The 17,260-nt window shown below is 46.9% G+C and overlaps 1 protein-coding gene across 1 annotated transcript in view; it reads left to right on the top strand.

The window, feature by feature from the left end:
• Positions 1-13,907: 13,907 nt before the first annotated feature.
• Positions 13,908-17,260, top strand: part of LOC128055416 (interleukin-10 receptor subunit beta-like) — a 67,686-nt gene continuing 64,333 nt past the window's right edge. The window contains exon 1 of the mRNA XM_052648010.1: positions 13,908-13,993. The gene's annotated coding sequence lies outside the window, so the exon portion shown is untranslated. The remainder of the gene's footprint in view (positions 13,994-17,260) is intronic.

Genomic DNA, 17,260 nt, shown 5'->3' with positions numbered 1-17,260 from the left:
CTTTCTGATGCCCTTTTCTCTAATAATTAAAGCATATGTACAATGTATGTTTGATAGGCCACAAACAGATTGTTTTAGTCAGCATAAAATTCAAGTTAACTCATGAATAAGTCAGAATGACTTCTGTATATCTCACTATGTGAACATTTATTTATCACCTACCATAGCCTGGGTACCTTAACCATCACACATACCATCTTAAAGAAAATGGTACCACCGAATGTAAATTGGTAGAGTGGCTATGGAGAACAATATTGGAAGTTCCTTATGAGTTATCATAGAGTTATCATATGATGCTGCAACCCCATTCCTGGGCACATATCCAGATAGAACCATAATTTGAAAAGATATATGCACTCCAATGTCCACTGAAGCACTAGTGACAGTAACCAGAACATGGAAACAACCTAAATGTCCACTGACAGAGGGACGGATGAAGAGGGTGTGGTACACACATACAATGGAATACTGTTGCTGCTGCTGCTGCTAAGTCAGTTCAGTCATGTCCTGCCGGGGTCCAGCCCTGGTGGGTCCAGCCCTGGTGGGTCCAGGGAATTCGAAGGGGCGACGGAGTCAGCGAGGAAAACTTATTTATTTAGAAATATAAAGAGAGATTAGGAAAGAATAATGTAGTAGGAAAATTAGTGGAGAAAAGAGGCTGACTAACTTGGTTTACGTGGAAAACCAATAACTTTCCAAGACAAGGAACTTGCACCGTCTACGTTAGGCCACCGGTGCCTGCTTGAATAGCGGAGGGTGCCCCGCCTCGGGCTTCCTCTCGCAATGGTCTTAGAAGCCAGGGCAAACAAGTAGATTCGGTGAGCCTCCACGTTCCAAGGGATCAGCCTGAAAAGGAGAGGGAGGGAGAGGGAGAAAGAGAGAGAGTGGACACGAGGAGGCCAAGCTTGTGCAAAAACCCCATAACTTTATTTTTAAAAGGTGTTTATATACCCTAAGCTTTACATAATGGAAGATACAGAGTCATGCAGGGGCAGCAGTCCTGACCCTTTCCGTATATCTTTTTGTATACAAAAGGTCTCAGGTGATTTACATTATCTTCTGGCCAAGAGGCCTGTTAACACTTTATGGCTCTCTTCCTTAGTGAATGTTAATCTCATTTCCCCTGAAGTGTTTTTCTTTAATCTGCATCACTCTTAAAGCACTAAAGTTACATCCCTATAGAACAAAGGTGCAGTGGGTTATAACAAAGAAGATACTTAACTCAAAGATCTATGTTGCTACTTGTTTTTTATATACCAACTATATCAACAAATAAAAGATATGAAAATTTGACAGCAAGTATTGGCTCAACAAATTGAAACCCTTAATCAGTCCTATTCTAATAATTTTGACTCCTCGGAAGCCCCTACATTCCTAGGATGTTTTGAGCTTCCTGTGCCTCTGGCTGTCGGGAGGCCGCAAATAATCACATGGCCAGCTGTAAGAGTCCTATAGGCAGGCTAGAAAGCCATCAGAGGGGTTTTTGGATTGAAACACTCTTATTAGGTCCAGGAGACTTATTATCTAAAAGCTCTAAATGAACTGTTGCCAGAGAAAGGTTGGGGGGGGATTGCCCCCTGTTAATGTCAGAAAAGTAGGCGAAATGCATAATGCAGTAAGGCAGGCAGACTCTGGTTTTGGGGGTAGATGCTTGAGAAAATTCAGTGAGGCTCCCTTAAGGCCCGACTCGCCTTTGCCTGTCGGACCCCTTAACCTCATGACCTTTGCCATGGGCGGGACTCCTCATGCTGGCTCCTGGCAGTGTCCAACTCTGTGCGACCCCATAGACGGCAGCCCACCAAGCTCCCCCGTCCCTGAGATTCTCCAGGCAAGAACACTGGAGTGAGTTGCCATTTCCTTCTCCAATGCATGAAAGGAAAAGTGAAAGTGAAGCTGCTCAGTCATGTGGACCCTCAGCGACCTCATGGACTTCAGCCTACCAGGCTCCTCCGTCCATGGGATTTTCCAGGCAAGAGTACTGGAGTGGGGTGCCATCGCCTTCTCCCACAATGGAATACTACTCAACCACAAAAAAGAACAAAACAATGCCATTTGCACCAACATGGATGGATCTAGCGATTGTCATACCGAGTGAAGTAAGTCAGAGAAAGATGAATGTCATGTGATACTGCATACATGTAGACTCTAAAAAATGGCACCAATGAATTAACTTACAAAACAGAAACAATATCACAGGTGCAGAAAACAAACCTATGGTTACCAGGGGTGGTGAGTGAGGGAGGGATGGATTGGGAGTTGGAGACTGACATATACACACTACTCTATATAGAATAGATAGCTAATGAAAATACACTGTAGAGCCCAAGGGCTTCCCTGGGGACTCAGATGGTAAAGAATCTGCCTGCAGTGCAGGAGACATGGGTTCCATCCCTGGGTTGGGAAGGTTCCCTGGAGGAGGGGAAGGCTACCCACTGCAGTATTCTTTTCTGGAGAATCCCCATGGACAGAGGAGTCTGACAGGCTACAGTCCATGGGGTCACAAAGAGTCAGATACGACTTAACACAAGGAATTCTACTCAATATTCCATAATGACCTATATGGGAAAATACGTAAAAAAGAGGGAATATATGTATATGTTTAACTGATTCCTTTTGCTCTATACCTGAAACTAATACAACACTATAAATCAACTATACTCCAATAAAACATGTTTAAAAAGGAAAAGAAAATGGTACCACCATCCAAGAGATGTCTAATCTAGGATGCTGGGGGTTTGCCTTGTCTTCTAATGCAACCCTCACTCCACACAGTCAATCTAGCACCCAGTTCTATTTATTCTTCTTCCTAAATATTTCTAATCCATCCCTACTGCCAAAATCCTGGCCCAGCAAGAATCTCTGCACTGCACTCTGCATCCAATCTCTCCTTCTTCAGATCTGTCCTAGACACAGCAAGGAGAGAATTTGTTAGTCTGTAAACTGGATTGTGCTAATTCCCTGCTCTGGACTCACCACAAAGGCCACGGCTGTCATACAAGTTGAAACAGGTGTGCTCTCTCACTGACTCAGACATCATGAGTGGTGTTCCTGGTGTGTGTTTCCAGAGTGGAGAAGAACTCATGGTAAAGTTCTGAACCAAACGAAGCACAAGCTTCACTCAATTTACACAGCAGCTGCATTTCTGGGAAATTCAATTATGTTAAGGCTGTATGTCTGAGTCTGCTCAGGCTGGTATGACAGTATGCCGTGTTGGAGTGGTTTAAGCAGCACGTCTTCATTCCTCATGGCTCTGGAAGCTGGCAGCCTGCAATCCAGGCTCTGATGAGTACGGTTGCTGGGCAAAGCCTCTTCCTCTTCTTGCTGTTGTTCAGTCGCTAGTCAGGCCCAGTGTTTTTGCAACCCCATGTCTGCCTGCAGGCTCCTCTGTCCATGGGATCCCGCAGGCAAGAATACTGAAGTGGGTTGCCATTTCCTTCTCCAGAGGATCTTCCCGACCAGGGATCAAACCCACGTCTCCTGCATTGGCAGGCGAATCCTTTACCACTGAGACACCCAGGAAGCCCCTTCCTCTTCTTAAGAGGGCACTAAGCCCATCAAGAGGGTTGGAGACCATGGGATCTAGCTCCTTGACTAGGGATCCAACTTGGGCCCCCTGCTTTGGGAGCAGAGTCTTAGCCACTGGACCACCAGGAAAGAAGTCCCTGTCTTGGAGTTTCTTATAGCTTCCCTCTGTGAACACTGATGGCATTCTCCCCGGGACCTAGGATTGAGGACAGGCACCTTGGTGTGCCAGCCTCATATGAGCGCCCTGTCTTCCTGGGCTTCTCCCCTAGAAAGGCAGGGTCTCCTGGATATCTGTCAGCTTTCTGTGCACAGAGTTCTCCCAACACATGGTCAGGAGCCATTGGGAGAGTCAGGGTACATTAGGTTTAGGCTTTAAAAAAAAATCAATCTACATTTCATTTATGTAGTAATTCACTAAATGATACATTTAGTAATGCATATGCAAAATTAATTCATTACCTCAATACAAAGTCTCAGGAGACTTTAGGAATCACATGGTCTATCAGCATGTTCTAGATGAGCGAGTTGTCTCAAATTCCCCGCTTTCTTTTTTCTTTCCTTTCCAGCCTTGGTGGCTCCCATTTCCCAAGCAAGCCTGGGGGATGATCTCAACCCTACTCAACTGCAGTGGCCACAGGACCCTGGTATACTACCCTATGCAGGTGTGTAAGGGTGTGCGTGTGGGCAGAGCCAAGCCCAAGAGGGTAGTCCTGGCTTAAAAAGAGGGTGAAGGAGGAAGGAAATGATTCATTCTGAGAACCAGATGTGGGGAAAGAGGGTCATGTGCTTATCGTCTAGTCCCCTAGCTGAGGTTGGGTGACGGAGGCCTCCCACTCTGCACAGGTCACACAGGGCCCCAAGGTGTCAGGCTGCAGTGCTCTGAACGATTAGCAGAGGCAACCTGCAGCTGAGTTGAAAGAAGCAAGCCCATCGCTACCCTACTTCCCCCACATGTCTGGGCAAAGGTGGGCAGCTGCATGGAGAGGCTAAATGTGGTCAAACTACCCGGGCTTGGGGTTTCTGGGCCTGAGGCCCAGTGGAGGAACTGACCCCCAACATGCTCACACGTGCAGCTCTGAGGGCGAACTCGCAGTGCACTGTGGGTGCAGCATCTAGACTCTCGGTCTGGAGTCACCGAGCAGAAGCTAGAACTCAGCATTCGACCTTACGAGTCAACTTGACCGAGGTTGAAACCAGAATCCCATTCTCTGACTCCCTGATTTCCCGTTCTTTCCACTGAACTCCTCCCCACACTGAGGAGAGCAGAGAGGTGTAAGGCTGTGGAGTTTTATGAGGGGAGGGATCAAACCCATGTCAGTATTCTTTTCAGCCCAGAGGAATTCCTTCACAGATCCCCTCCTGTCCGGAAGCCTTTGATACACTAAGAGTATTTCATGTTCAGAAATTCTGTTTACAAACCACCTTCATGACCCTGTTCACACATCTTGTTTTCAGCAAATGACTTTGCCACATACTTCGTACAAAAAGCAGAAGTTGCCCGACACTCTGTTATCTTTGCCACCAAGTCCACCCACTCTGCCTTCCTTTCTCCTGTTACAAAAGACAAAGGGTCCCTTCCACCTAAGACAGGCCTCCACCACCCCCAGCGTTCCTCCTATCTCAACAATTTCACTCTTTATCTCTTCCCCACGATTGATTTACCACTCTCTATGGGACCATTTTCAGTAGACTGTGAATACACATAGTATTCTCCCATCTTAAAAATGAAGTGAACTCAAGTGAAAGTTGCTCAGTTGTGTCCAACTCTTTGTGACCCCATGGACTACACAGTCCACGAAATTCTCCAGGCCAGAATACTGGAGTGGGTAGCCTTTCCCTTCTCCAGGGGATCTTCCCAACCCAGGGATCAAACCCAGGTTTCCTGCATTGCAGGCAGATTCTTTACCAGCTGAGCCACAGGGGAAACCCCATCTTAAAAATACCCATCCCTTAAAACAACAATGAGATACCACTACACACCTACTAGAATGGCTAACATGAGAAACACTGACAGCAGCAAATGCTGGTGAAGATGTGAGGATGTGCAGAGGTGAAAACTCTCATTCATTGCTGATGGGAGTGCAAAATGGTATGGCCACCTTGGAAGACCGTTTGGTAGTTTCTCGCAAAACTAAACATAACTCTTAAAATATGATCCAGCAATTGCAGTCTTTGACATTTACCCATGAGTTGGAAATCTTCACACCAAAACCTAACATCCACCAAACATGGATGTGGATAGCAGCTGTATTCATAATTACCAAAATCTGGAAGCAATCAACATGTCTTTGAAGAGGTGAATGGATAAACAAATTGTGGTATAAACTGTGGAATATTACTCAGCACTAAAAAAGGTACTATCAAGTCACAATAAGATGTGGAGAAACCTTAAATGAATATTGCTAAGTAAAAGAAGCCAGTCTGAAAATGCTATGAACTATGTGATCCCAATTGTTAGTGATACTAGAAAAAGCAAAACTTTGGAGACAGTAAAAAGACCAGCAGTTGCCGGGGACTACGGAGGAGAAAATGATGAACACATGGAACACGGGGCACTTTTAGAAACTGCTCTGTGTGATACTGTAATGGTGAATACATAGCATACCTTTGTTACAACTCTATAGAATGTACAGCAGGAAAAAAATGTACAGCATGAACAGTGAGTCCTAATATAAACTAGGGACTTTAGTTGATAACAATGTATCGACCAGAGTATAATAGGCTCACCAATTACAACATAGTTGTGTCTGACTCTTTGCAACCCCATGGACTGTAGCCTACCAGGCTCCTCGGTCCATGGGATTTTCCAGGCAAGGGTACTGGAGTGGGGTGCCATTTCCTTCTCCAGGGTAGCTTCCCAGCCCAGGGATCGAACCAGGGTCTCCCACATTGCAGGCAGATGCTTTACCATCTGAGCCACCAGGGAAGCCCAATTATAACACATGTACCACACTGTTACAAGATGTTACTAGAGGAAACTGGAGGGAGGGGAAATAAGAGGTTCCATTCTGAAGAGTGTGTTCCTAAGTCCGATTTGTTCGTAAGTCCAACAAAGTTAGTCTAGGTACCCAACTAACACCATCGGCTTTAAGGTACTGTACTATGATAGGTTTGTGCTGCTTTTCACATAAATAATACATAAAAACACACACACACACACACAAAAAAAGAAAGAACTTTAATCTTACAGTATGGTACTCTGAAAGTACAGTAGTACCTGCCACATCACCACTGCTTTTACACTCGCTTCTGGACATCCTGGGCTTGACATAAAGACTGCACTACTGTGCTCTAAACAGTTGCTGTTCTTGTTCAGTCATAAGTCGGATCTGACTGCAACGCCATGCACTACCGCCTGCCAGGCTCCTCCGTCCGTGGGGTTTTCCCTGCAAGAATAATGAGGTGGATTGCCATCACCTTCTCCAGGGGATCTTCCCAGACGAGGGATCCAAACTGTGTCTCCTGCACTGGCAGGAGGATTCTTTACCACTCAGCCACCAGGGACGCCCACTCTGTACAGTACTGTGCAGTAAAGCACACAGAAGCGCAATCGCTTGTAGAAGGTGCACGCACGTGGCGGTGCACACCAGACACATGAACTAGCATGTGACTGGAGGTGGCGGTGCACATTCACACCTTTGAAAGTCCGCAGCTTGAAGAAGACTTACTGTAGATCTAAAACTGCAGAGTCTGTACCACCACCACCCCCCAACTCCCCCACCCACTGGAACATAAACCCAGAGAACAGCAGGAACTCGGCCTGTGGCATATACATTAAGTCCCCTACGTATGGATGAATCCTGTTCATTTGTAAGTCCAGTTTGCTTGGGTAAGTGCAGCAAAGTTAGCCTCAGTTCAGTTCAGCTCAGTTGCTCAGTCGAGCCCGACTCTTTGCGACCCCTAGGTACATAAAAACAAAAAATACACACACAGAAAAACAAAGAAAATGTTTTTAGTCTTACAGTACATTACTTTGCCAACAAAGGTCCATCTAGTCAAAACTATGGTTTTTCCAGTGGTCATGTATGGATGTGAGACTTGGACTAAAGAAGGCTGAGTACCGAAGAATTGATGCTTTTGAACTGTGGTGTTGGAGAAGACTCTTGAGAGTCCCTTGGACTGCAGGGAGATCCAACCAGTCCATCCTAAGGGCGATTAGTCCTGAATATTCATTGGAAGGACTGATGCTGAAGCAGAAACTCCAATCCTTTGGCCACCTCATGCAAAGAGCTGACTCATTGGAAAAGACCCAGATGTTGGGAAAGATTTAAGGCAGGAAAAGAAAGGGATGACAGAGGATGAGATGGTTGGATGGCATCACCGACTCGATGGACACGAGTTTGAGTAGGCTCCAGGAGTTGGTGATGGACAGGGAGGCCTGGCGTGCTGCAGTCCATGGGGTTCCAGCAACTCCAAAGAGTTGGACGTGACTGAGCAACTGAACTGAACTGACAGTACCTTGAAAATTACAGAAGTACTGGCTACATCCCCACTGCTTTCACAATTGCTTCCAGACATCCTGGGCTTGACATAACCATAGTGTATTACTATACTCTGCACAGTACTGTACAGGAAAGCACACAAAAGCACAATCATGCAGCAACATACCCAGACATATGACTGGACGTGTGAACACACGTTTGAGTCTTTGAAAGTTCACAGCTTGAAGGTTCATATGTAGGGGACTGACTGCTCTGTGCTGTCTCCAAAACTTACAACCGGGCTTGGCATCGGTGAATATTCCTGAATAAATGAACAAATGTATATTTTTTAACATATAGTAGGCTTTATGGGAATATAGAGCATATAGTGGGGATTCCCAGGTGTCTCAGATGTACAGAATCTGCCTGCCAGTGCAGGAGACACAGGAGACTCGGGTTCAATCCCTGGGTTAGGAAGATCCCCTGGGGGAGGAAATGGCAAGCCACTCCAGCATTCTAACGTGGAGAATCCCAGGGACAGAGAAGCCAGGCTCCATGGGGTCACAAAGAGTCAGACACGACTGAGCGATTGGGCATGCACATGTTAACAGAAATTACAAAAAGAAAAAAAAACACAAACCCAGGGAAGGCTGTCTCTTTAAAGAAAAATGGGAGAAAACATTGGTCCTCAGATCATATAGGACAGAGACGCCCCATAGTCCCCCTCCCCTCCACACAGTTGCCCCATCTTGAACATCTTGCACTAGCGTGGTACATTTGTGAAAATCGATGGACCAATATTGGTACATCAGTATTAACCACATGTTATAGTAGTCACATTAGAACTCTCTATGTGTCTTATACAGCTCTATGGGTTTTGGTGAAGGTGTGATATCATGTACGCACCTAGGCTAAGAACTCCAAATTCTCTATCATACCTTGGTCTGGTTCTCAAGCCTGCTTTGTCCCTTCAGACCGTGTTTTTCCTGCTTTTGGCATGCCTCACACTTTTTGTAGAAAGCTGGACACGATGTGTCAGATAATAGGAGCTGAGATAAATAATCATTCACTGTGAAGCACCATGTTTATCTGGCCAAGAGTCGGTCTGCGGTTAATGTTTGCTGTACCTGTAGGTGTCTGATGCTTTCATTTCATCCCGTGTCCTCATGTTTTGTCTTCCCTGTTGTCTCTGGGTTTCCCTAGAAGCTCCTTCTTAAATAGAGTTGTAATCCACTGGAGTCCTATGGGTGTGGTGAAAGGTTTTGTGGAGGGGAAACATTCAGTAATCTCAGAGTTAAATTTCAGAGCCTGTCTCTCTTTTTAATGAGCCTGAACCTCTGGACTGCGACCTTCAGAGGAACTTCTTAGCCTCTGCCCTGCTAGGTTTTCTTCTCCCCTAATGTCGGAAAGGTTTGAGGGGGCTGAGTTGTCTAACTGTCTTTGAGCTGGGCCAAACTGGTGGTGGTGTCGCTGTTGTATAGTCACTCAACTGTGTCCAACTCTTTTTCAACTCCCTGGACTGTAGTCCACCAAGTCCCTCTGTCCGTGGGATTCTCCAGGCAAGCATACTGGAGTGGGTTGCCATGTCCTACTCCAGAGGAACCTTCCCAACCCAGGGATCAAACCCATGTCTCCTCCCTCTGACCAAATAGGAAGGAAGCTTTCTGTTGTTGTTCGCCATGAGAGCCTGGTGGGACACCTGTGAAAAAGGCTCAAGAAAGCGGAAGGACTCCACTAAACCTGGGTCTCCAGGAGCTTCTGACTCTCAAGCTATGGGTCAAGTATGGTTTGCTTTCCTGTCCCCTGAGGCTTCTGTACCTTGTCCACTGATTCTCTGAGTCGGACTCTGACAACCTCTTATGATCATCTCTGTGCATTTCATATGGAGAGGCATTAGCAAATGTTAGTTAATTTGATGGATGAAAATTTTCCTTTTTATTATCTATAAAAAGTATGAAACACCCTTGTTAGAAAGCTGAGAGTGAAAGTGAATGCTCAATTAGAATAACCAATATAGTAAGTATATTTTTTCCTTCTCTTTCAAAAGGATTTTAACATTTACATTTCAGACAGGATATAAATAATAGATAAACAAAATAATGAGGGACTGCCTTGCCTCTCTGCTGCTGCTGCTGCTGAGTCGCGTCACTCGTGTCCAACTCTGTGCGACCCCAGAGATGGCAGCCCACCAGGCTCCCCCGTCCCTGGGATTCTCCAGGCAAGAACACTGGAGTGGGTTGCCATTTTCTTCTCCAATGCATGAAAGTGAAAAGTGAAAGTGAAGCGCCTCAGTTGTGTCCAACTCCTAGCGACCCCACGGACTGCAGCCCACCAGGCCCCTCTGTCCATGGGATTTTCCAGGCAAGAGCACTGGAGTGGGGTGCCATTGCCTTCTCCTCCTTGCCTCTCTACCTGCCCCCAAACACATTGCTCAGTGGGTGTTCAGTCGCTAAGTCTTGTCTGACTCTTCGCAACGCCTTAGTCTGCAGCACACCAGTCTTCCCAGTCCTTCACCACCTCTCTAAGTTTGCTCAAACTCATGTCCATTGAGCCAGTGATGCCATTCAACCATCTTATCCTCTGTTGCCCCCTTCTCTTTCCGTCCTCAATCTTTCCCAGCGTCAGGGTCTTTCGCAATGAGTCAGTTCTTTGTATCAAGTGGCCAAAGGATTGGAGCTTCACCTTCAGCATCAGTCCTTCCAATGAATATTCAGGGTTGATTTCCTTTAGGATTGACTGGTTTAACCTCCTTGCAGTCCAAGGGACTCTCAAGAGTCTTCTCTAGCACCACAGTTCAATAGGCAACCAGAAGTCAAGGGGCAAGACCCACAGAGAATGGGGAGCCAATATTTACAATGTATACACAGGACTGCTTGAGCCTGGAACTATACCAAGCCTTTACAACTCAGTGGTATTTTTATCCCTGTTTTATTGGTTGGAAAATTATGATCTGAGCAGTTTTGTAGAACTTTGTAGGGGGAGGAGGGCAGGAGAGAATTCATTCCCTCTTTTACTCGCTATTCACTCTTTTATTCATTCATTCAACACATTTTTATTGAATGGATTAAATTGAGTGCATTGTCCTAAGTGCCAGGCACTGTCCTAGCCCCTGAAGATGCAACCGCCAAAATCCTTCATCTCTTTTTTTTGGGCTCCCAAATCACTGCAGATGGTGACTACAGCCATGAAATTAAAAGACACTTGCTCCTTGGAAGAAAAGCTATGACCAACCTAGACAGCATATTAAAAAGCAGAGACATTACTTTGCCAACAAAGGTCCATCTAGTCAAAGCTATGGTTTTCCAGTAGTCATGAATGGATGTGAGAGCTGGACTATAAAGAAAGCTGAGCAGTGAAGAATTGATGCTTTTAAACTGTGGTGTTGGAGAAGACTCTTGAGAGTCCCTTGGATTGCAAGGAAATGAAACCAGTCAATCCTAAAGGGAATATTCATTGGAAAGACTGATGCTGAAGCTGAAGCTCCAACACTTCGACCAACCTGATGCAAAGAACTGACTCATTGGGAAAGACCCTGATGCTGAGAAAGATTGAAGGCTGGAGGAGAAGGGGACGACAGAGGATGAGATGGTTGGATGGCATCACTGACTTGATGGACATGAGTTTGAGCAAGGTCCAGGAGTTGGTGATGGACAGGGAAGCCTGGGGTGCTGTAGTCCATGGGGTCTCAAAGAGTTGGACACGACTGAGTGACTGAACTGAACTTTCCCTATAGAGCTCACATGGGTGGGGGCAGAAGGTGTGGTCTTAGTAAAGTGTGCCTGCATGCTAAATCGCTTAAGTCGTGTTGGACTCTTTGCGACCTACTGGACCATAGCCTGATAGGCCCTTCTGTCTGCTGGATTCTCCAGGTGAGAATACTGGAGTGCGCTGCCATTTCCTCTTCCAGGATCTTTCAGACGCAGGGATCGAAGGTCTCCCATGGTTCCTGCATTGCCAGCGGATTCTTTATGGCTGAGCCATCCCAGAAGGTTCAGTTCAGTTCAGGAAGTTCACGTACTGTTGAAACCTGGCTTGGAGAATTTTAGCATTAACTTGCTAGCGTGTAAGATGAGGGCAATTGAGAGGTAGTTTGAACATTCTTTGGCATTGTCTTTGGTATTGGAATGAAAACTGACCTTTTCCAGTCCTGTGGCCACTGCTGACTTTTCCAAATTTGCTGGCATATTGAGTGCAGCACTTTCACAGCATCATCTTTCAGGATGTGAAATAGTTCAACTGGAATTCCATCACCTCCACTAGCTTTGTTCGTAGTGATGCTTCCTGAGGCCCACTTGACTTCACATTCCAGGATGTCTGGCTCTAGGTGAGTGATCACACCATTGTGGTTATCTTGGTCATGAAAATCTTTTTTGTACAGTTCTTCTGTGTATTCTTGCCACCTCTTCTTAATACCTTCTGATTCTGTTAGGTCCATACCATTTCTGTCCTTTATTGTGCCCGTCTTTGCATGAATGTTCCCTTGGTATCTCTAATTTTCTTGAAGAGATCTCTAGTCTTTCCCATTCTATTGTTTTCCTCTATTTCTTTGCATTGATCACCGAGGAAGGCTTTCTTCTCTCTCCTTGCTTTTCTTTGGAACTCTGCATTCAGATGCTTATATCTTTCCTTTTCGCCTTTGCCTTTAGCTACTCTTCTTTTCTCAGCTATTTGTAAGGCCTCCCCAGACAGCCGTTTTGCTTTTTTGCATTTCTTTTTCTTGGGGATGGTCTTGATCCCTGCCTCCTGTACAATGTCATGAACCTCCATCCATAGTTCTTCAGGCACTCTGTCTATCAGATCTAATCTTTGTCATTTCCACTGTAAGGGATTTGATTTAGGTCAAAGCTGAATGGTCCAGTGATTTTGTCATTTCCACTGTAAGGGATGTGATTTAGGTCAAAGCTGAATGGTCCAGTGATTTTCCTTAATTTCTTCAATGTAAGTCTGAATTTGACAATAAAGAGTTCATGATGTGAGCCAATGTCAGCTCCTGGTCTTGTTTTGCTGATTATATAGAGCTTTTCCATCTTTGGTTGCGAAGAATATAATCAATTTGATTTTGGTATTGACCATCTGGTGATTTCCATGCATAGCGTCTTCTCTTGTGTTGTTGGAAGAGGGTGTTTGCTATGACCAGTGTGTTCTCTTGGAAAAGCTGTTAGCCTTTGCCCTGCTTCATTTTGAGCTGCAAGGCCAAAAATGCCTGTTACTCCAGGTATCTCTTGACTTCCTACTTTTGCATTCCAGTCCCCTGTGATGAAAAGGACATCTTTTGGGGGTGTTAGCTCTAGAAGCGGAGGAGGCAGTGGCACCCCACTCCAGTACTCTTGCCTGGAAAATCCCTTGGATGGAGGAGCCTTGTAGGCTGCAGTTCATGGGGTCTCGAAGAGTCGGACACGACTGAGCAACTTCACTTTCACTTTTCATTTTCATGCATTGGAGAAGAAAATGGCAACCCACTCCCGTGTTCTTGCCTGGAGAATCTCAGGGACGGGGGAGCCTGGTGGGCTGCGGTCTCTGGGGTCGCACAGAGTCGGACACGACTGAAGCGACTTAGCAGCAGCAGCAGCTCTACAAGATCTCGCAGGGCTTCATAGGACGGTTGAACTTCAGCTTTTCAGCGTTTACTGGTCGGGGCATAGGCTTGGATTACTGTGATGTTGAAAGGTTTGCCTTGGAAAGGAACAGAGATCATTCTGGCCCCAGGGTGTACACGCGGTAAAGTATAAGCTCTGGCAGCCCCGCCCGCGCGCTATCCGAAAGCAGCCGGGCGCGCGCACCAGCGCCGGAGACTTGCTCCACCTCTCTGGGCGGAGACCCCGAGATCCATCCGGGGCGCCCCGGGTGCGGAGGCTGCGGGCCACCACTACTCCCGTTCTGCTAGCCTTTGCCCGGCGCCGGAGGTCCCTGCGGAAAGAGCCAACCGCAGCTCGCATCGGGGTCGCGAGCGCCGAGCCGGGGTGAGGAGGAGCGTCGGCGGAGTCCGGCTGGAGCGGGTGGGCTCGAGGCTGGCACCCCGAGGGCAGCGGCGAGGCCACACTGCCAAGGTAACGCGGGCCGGCGGGGGCGGGGGAGGGTGGGGAGGGCACCGGGCGCCGCCGTCTCTGCGCCGCCGTTTCCCGGAATCCCTCTCCACGAGCCTGTCTCTGCCCTGGACTCCTCCTCCCGCTTGCGCCCCGGATCGCAGGGTTTTTCCGCGCGCGCCGCCGCACCCCTGCCCAGGGGCGTCCCCTCTCCAAGCTCCCCGCAGCCCTGGAGGGTCCCTGGGGGGCATCCACTGACTGTCCCCTGCGGCCGCGCTGCCCTCGGCCCTGTCCGGGCGTCCTCCGTTCGTCGCCCCCCACGCACCTCCCAGGGACCCCTTGTTTGTACCTTCAGCCCTGCAGACCCCCGCCCCGCACCTGTTCCCGCCAAGGGCCCTGGCCGCTTCGAGGTGAGAGTCAAATTCCTTAGGGTCCACAGCGCCCTGCAAAACTGGGTTACCGGCTCGGGTCTCCGGTTCGGGGTCTCCCGTCCGCCCTCCAGCAGAACACAAGGTTAGGCCTAGTTTGTCTCCGCGCCGGAGAGGGGTACGGAGGGACCACCGAAGCTGGATGGTCCTACGTCCTGACAGACCCATCGCTTGGAAGCTGGAGTGGGGCCAGGGCGATGGGACAGCGTCGCGGAGACAGGAGTGGCCCCGCGTCCGGGGTCGGGAGGGAGTGAGGAACCGGGTGCGAGTCGACCCTTCACGCTTGACTCTGACCGATGGAACCAGCTAAACCCTGTTACGAGTTGGATCCTTCAACCCACTTAACGTGGCGAACGATGGCTTTGAGGAACTCTAGCTATCCCGTCTCTCTTTGTGTCTCTTTTAATATTTGTTTGATCTCCTTGCTTTTGTTTGGCACACACAATAAAAGTCTTAGAAACTGAGTAGAACGAGGTAGGAGTTGTGGAGGCAGGTGCTGCCAGAGTCCTGGAGTCCCAGCACCCCCACCCGCTCCTGGTCTCCTGGAAACTGACCCCGAGACCAGCTGCGCTGCCACCTGCCCCGCGTCTTGGCCAGGTTTCAAAGTACCCACCTCTTGCTGTCCTGACTGGGAGAGGACAGGGGTGAAAGCAAGACCGTAGCAAAATTTGCTGTAAAGAAAACGTCTATCAGTGTGCCCTTAGATGATACGATTTGACCCCTTTGTGGCAGAAAGTGAACTTCTCAGTTCTCTAGTTCATGCGTTCCTTTTCAACGCTGGATCATCAAAAATCTGTGTGACTCTTTTATCCTTACCTGTGTTTCTTCTAATGTTTCTCATATATTTATTTCAAACTTAAAGACATTCTGCCTGAGATTTGGTTCCTGAAATTTGACACCTGGTAATTTATCTTTTAAAAAAAAAAAATAGACGAAGAATCATTACCTGGATGTACTGTCTTGAAAGTGAAACTTTTATTAAAATGTATTTTCCATCCTCCTCCACTTGCATACACAAAGCATGTTGGACTTCCTGTGACATTTAGAAATCTTCAAACTGTTGTAGTCTGAAGCATCTGTATTCTTTGATGGTTGATCATATTTTACCAAAAGTAAGACACAATGATGGATATAAAGTGTACTTTAAAAACTTTTATGTCACTGGGTAGGAAAAACCACTGTCAATTATGGTATGTCATGCCACCATACAGAGCACCCCGATTTCACAGATGTTCAGATATCAGAAGGAAATGTGCATTTTATACTTTGTGAGATAGGTTCTCTTGGCAGAGCTTGATGATACTTTTCCCTGAGGACTTTTCATTGCTTCAAAGAATGAAATTGGTGGTGTGCAGTTCAGGAAGAATAAATGAAAACAGTTTGCTGGGAGAGCAGTTGGCCAAAGTAAGGGTGGTAAGAAGTGGAGTGAGGAGAATATGAAAGAGGGAAAGAGAGACAGGGAGAGAGACATGGATGGATGTTGGGTAGGGAGTAGTTCAGAACCATTAAGAATCTTTTCAAGAACCAGCAGGAAAATGAATTCATTCAGTATCCCCACGAGCCAGGGTTTAACAAACTGGTACATGGGAGAGTTATTCTTAAACCCTGTTTTTCTGAAACACTGTTGTTTTAATTCTGAGGTTTTTAAAAATATATTTAAAATTTGAGTGTATCTGACCACCAGAAAAAAATGGTAGGGAATCCACAAAAATCCTAAAAGTGCTCCCTAATAAATAAGAAAGAATGAAACCATGAGTTTTAGCATGACTTAGCTGTCTCCTTTTCGGACGAAACAGTAGGTGCTTTCTGCTCAGGGGTGGGAGGGAAATATTCTAGGGGTGGGCGGTGCAGGACAGGAGAAGCCAGCACCAGAGTCAGGGGACCCCACAAGGGTCCCACGGTTGACCCACCCCTCCTCGACCCTGCCTGTAGGACAGTTAACTGGGTGTTCCAGGAGGAAGCAGAGCCCAGACTACACTTCCTTGATAGGCATGCCCGCCTCCCAGCACCTATGCTTTGGGCTAGAGAACAAACTGGAATCAGGCACAGTTTTTGAAAGGAGGTCAGGATTTCACTCCACGGTATCACACTTGCAGGAGACGAATCGAAGTATGAACGAGGTGAGCAGAAATGGCGTGGAAAAAAGAAAGGAAAGAATATGATAGTTTGCAGGATTAGTCACTCAGTTGCGTCCGACTCTTTGTGACTCCATGCACTCTAGCCCAATAGGCTCCTCTGTCCATGGAATTTTCCAGGCAAGGATACTGGAGCGGGTAGCTATTCCCTTCTCCGGGGGATCTTCCTGACCCAGGGATCAAAGCCCGGTCTCATGCACTGCAGGCAGATTCTTTACCACCTGAGCCACCAGTGACAGCTTGCAGGAATCTTACTAAGAAGAAAACATTACTCTTGGGACAGAAGGCCATTCTTGACAATAGCTTTTTGTTGTTGCTGTTGTTGTTTAGTTGTTTAGTTGTGTCTGACTCTTCTGCAACCCCATGGACTAAGGCCCGCCAGGCTCCTCTGTCCATGGGATTCTCCAGGCAAGAATACTGGAGTGGGTTGCCATGTCCTACTCCAAGGGAATCTTCCCAATGCAGGGATCAAACCCAGGTCTCCTGCTTTGCAAACAAATTCTTTACCGTCTGAACCACCACAATAGCTTTAGATCTTTCAAAAATTGATTTAAAAATATGAATTCAATAAAAGAAACTCAAAGGTAAGAAAAATTTTAATTGGGATGAAAAGGAAGATTGCAGACTTAAGGGAATACACTGTAGATCATTGAAACATAATTACAGAAGAAATAAGAGGAAAGAATAGGATAGATCCTGCTGAAAGTAAAAGCATTTTAACAGAGGAA

Source organism: Budorcas taxicolor, chromosome 1, assembly GCF_023091745.1.
Source record: "Budorcas taxicolor isolate Tak-1 chromosome 1, Takin1.1, whole genome shotgun sequence".
NCBI classification, from domain to species: domain Eukaryota; kingdom Metazoa; phylum Chordata; class Mammalia; order Artiodactyla; family Bovidae; genus Budorcas; species Budorcas taxicolor.
This window is presented reverse-complemented; position numbering and strand designations above follow the sequence as displayed.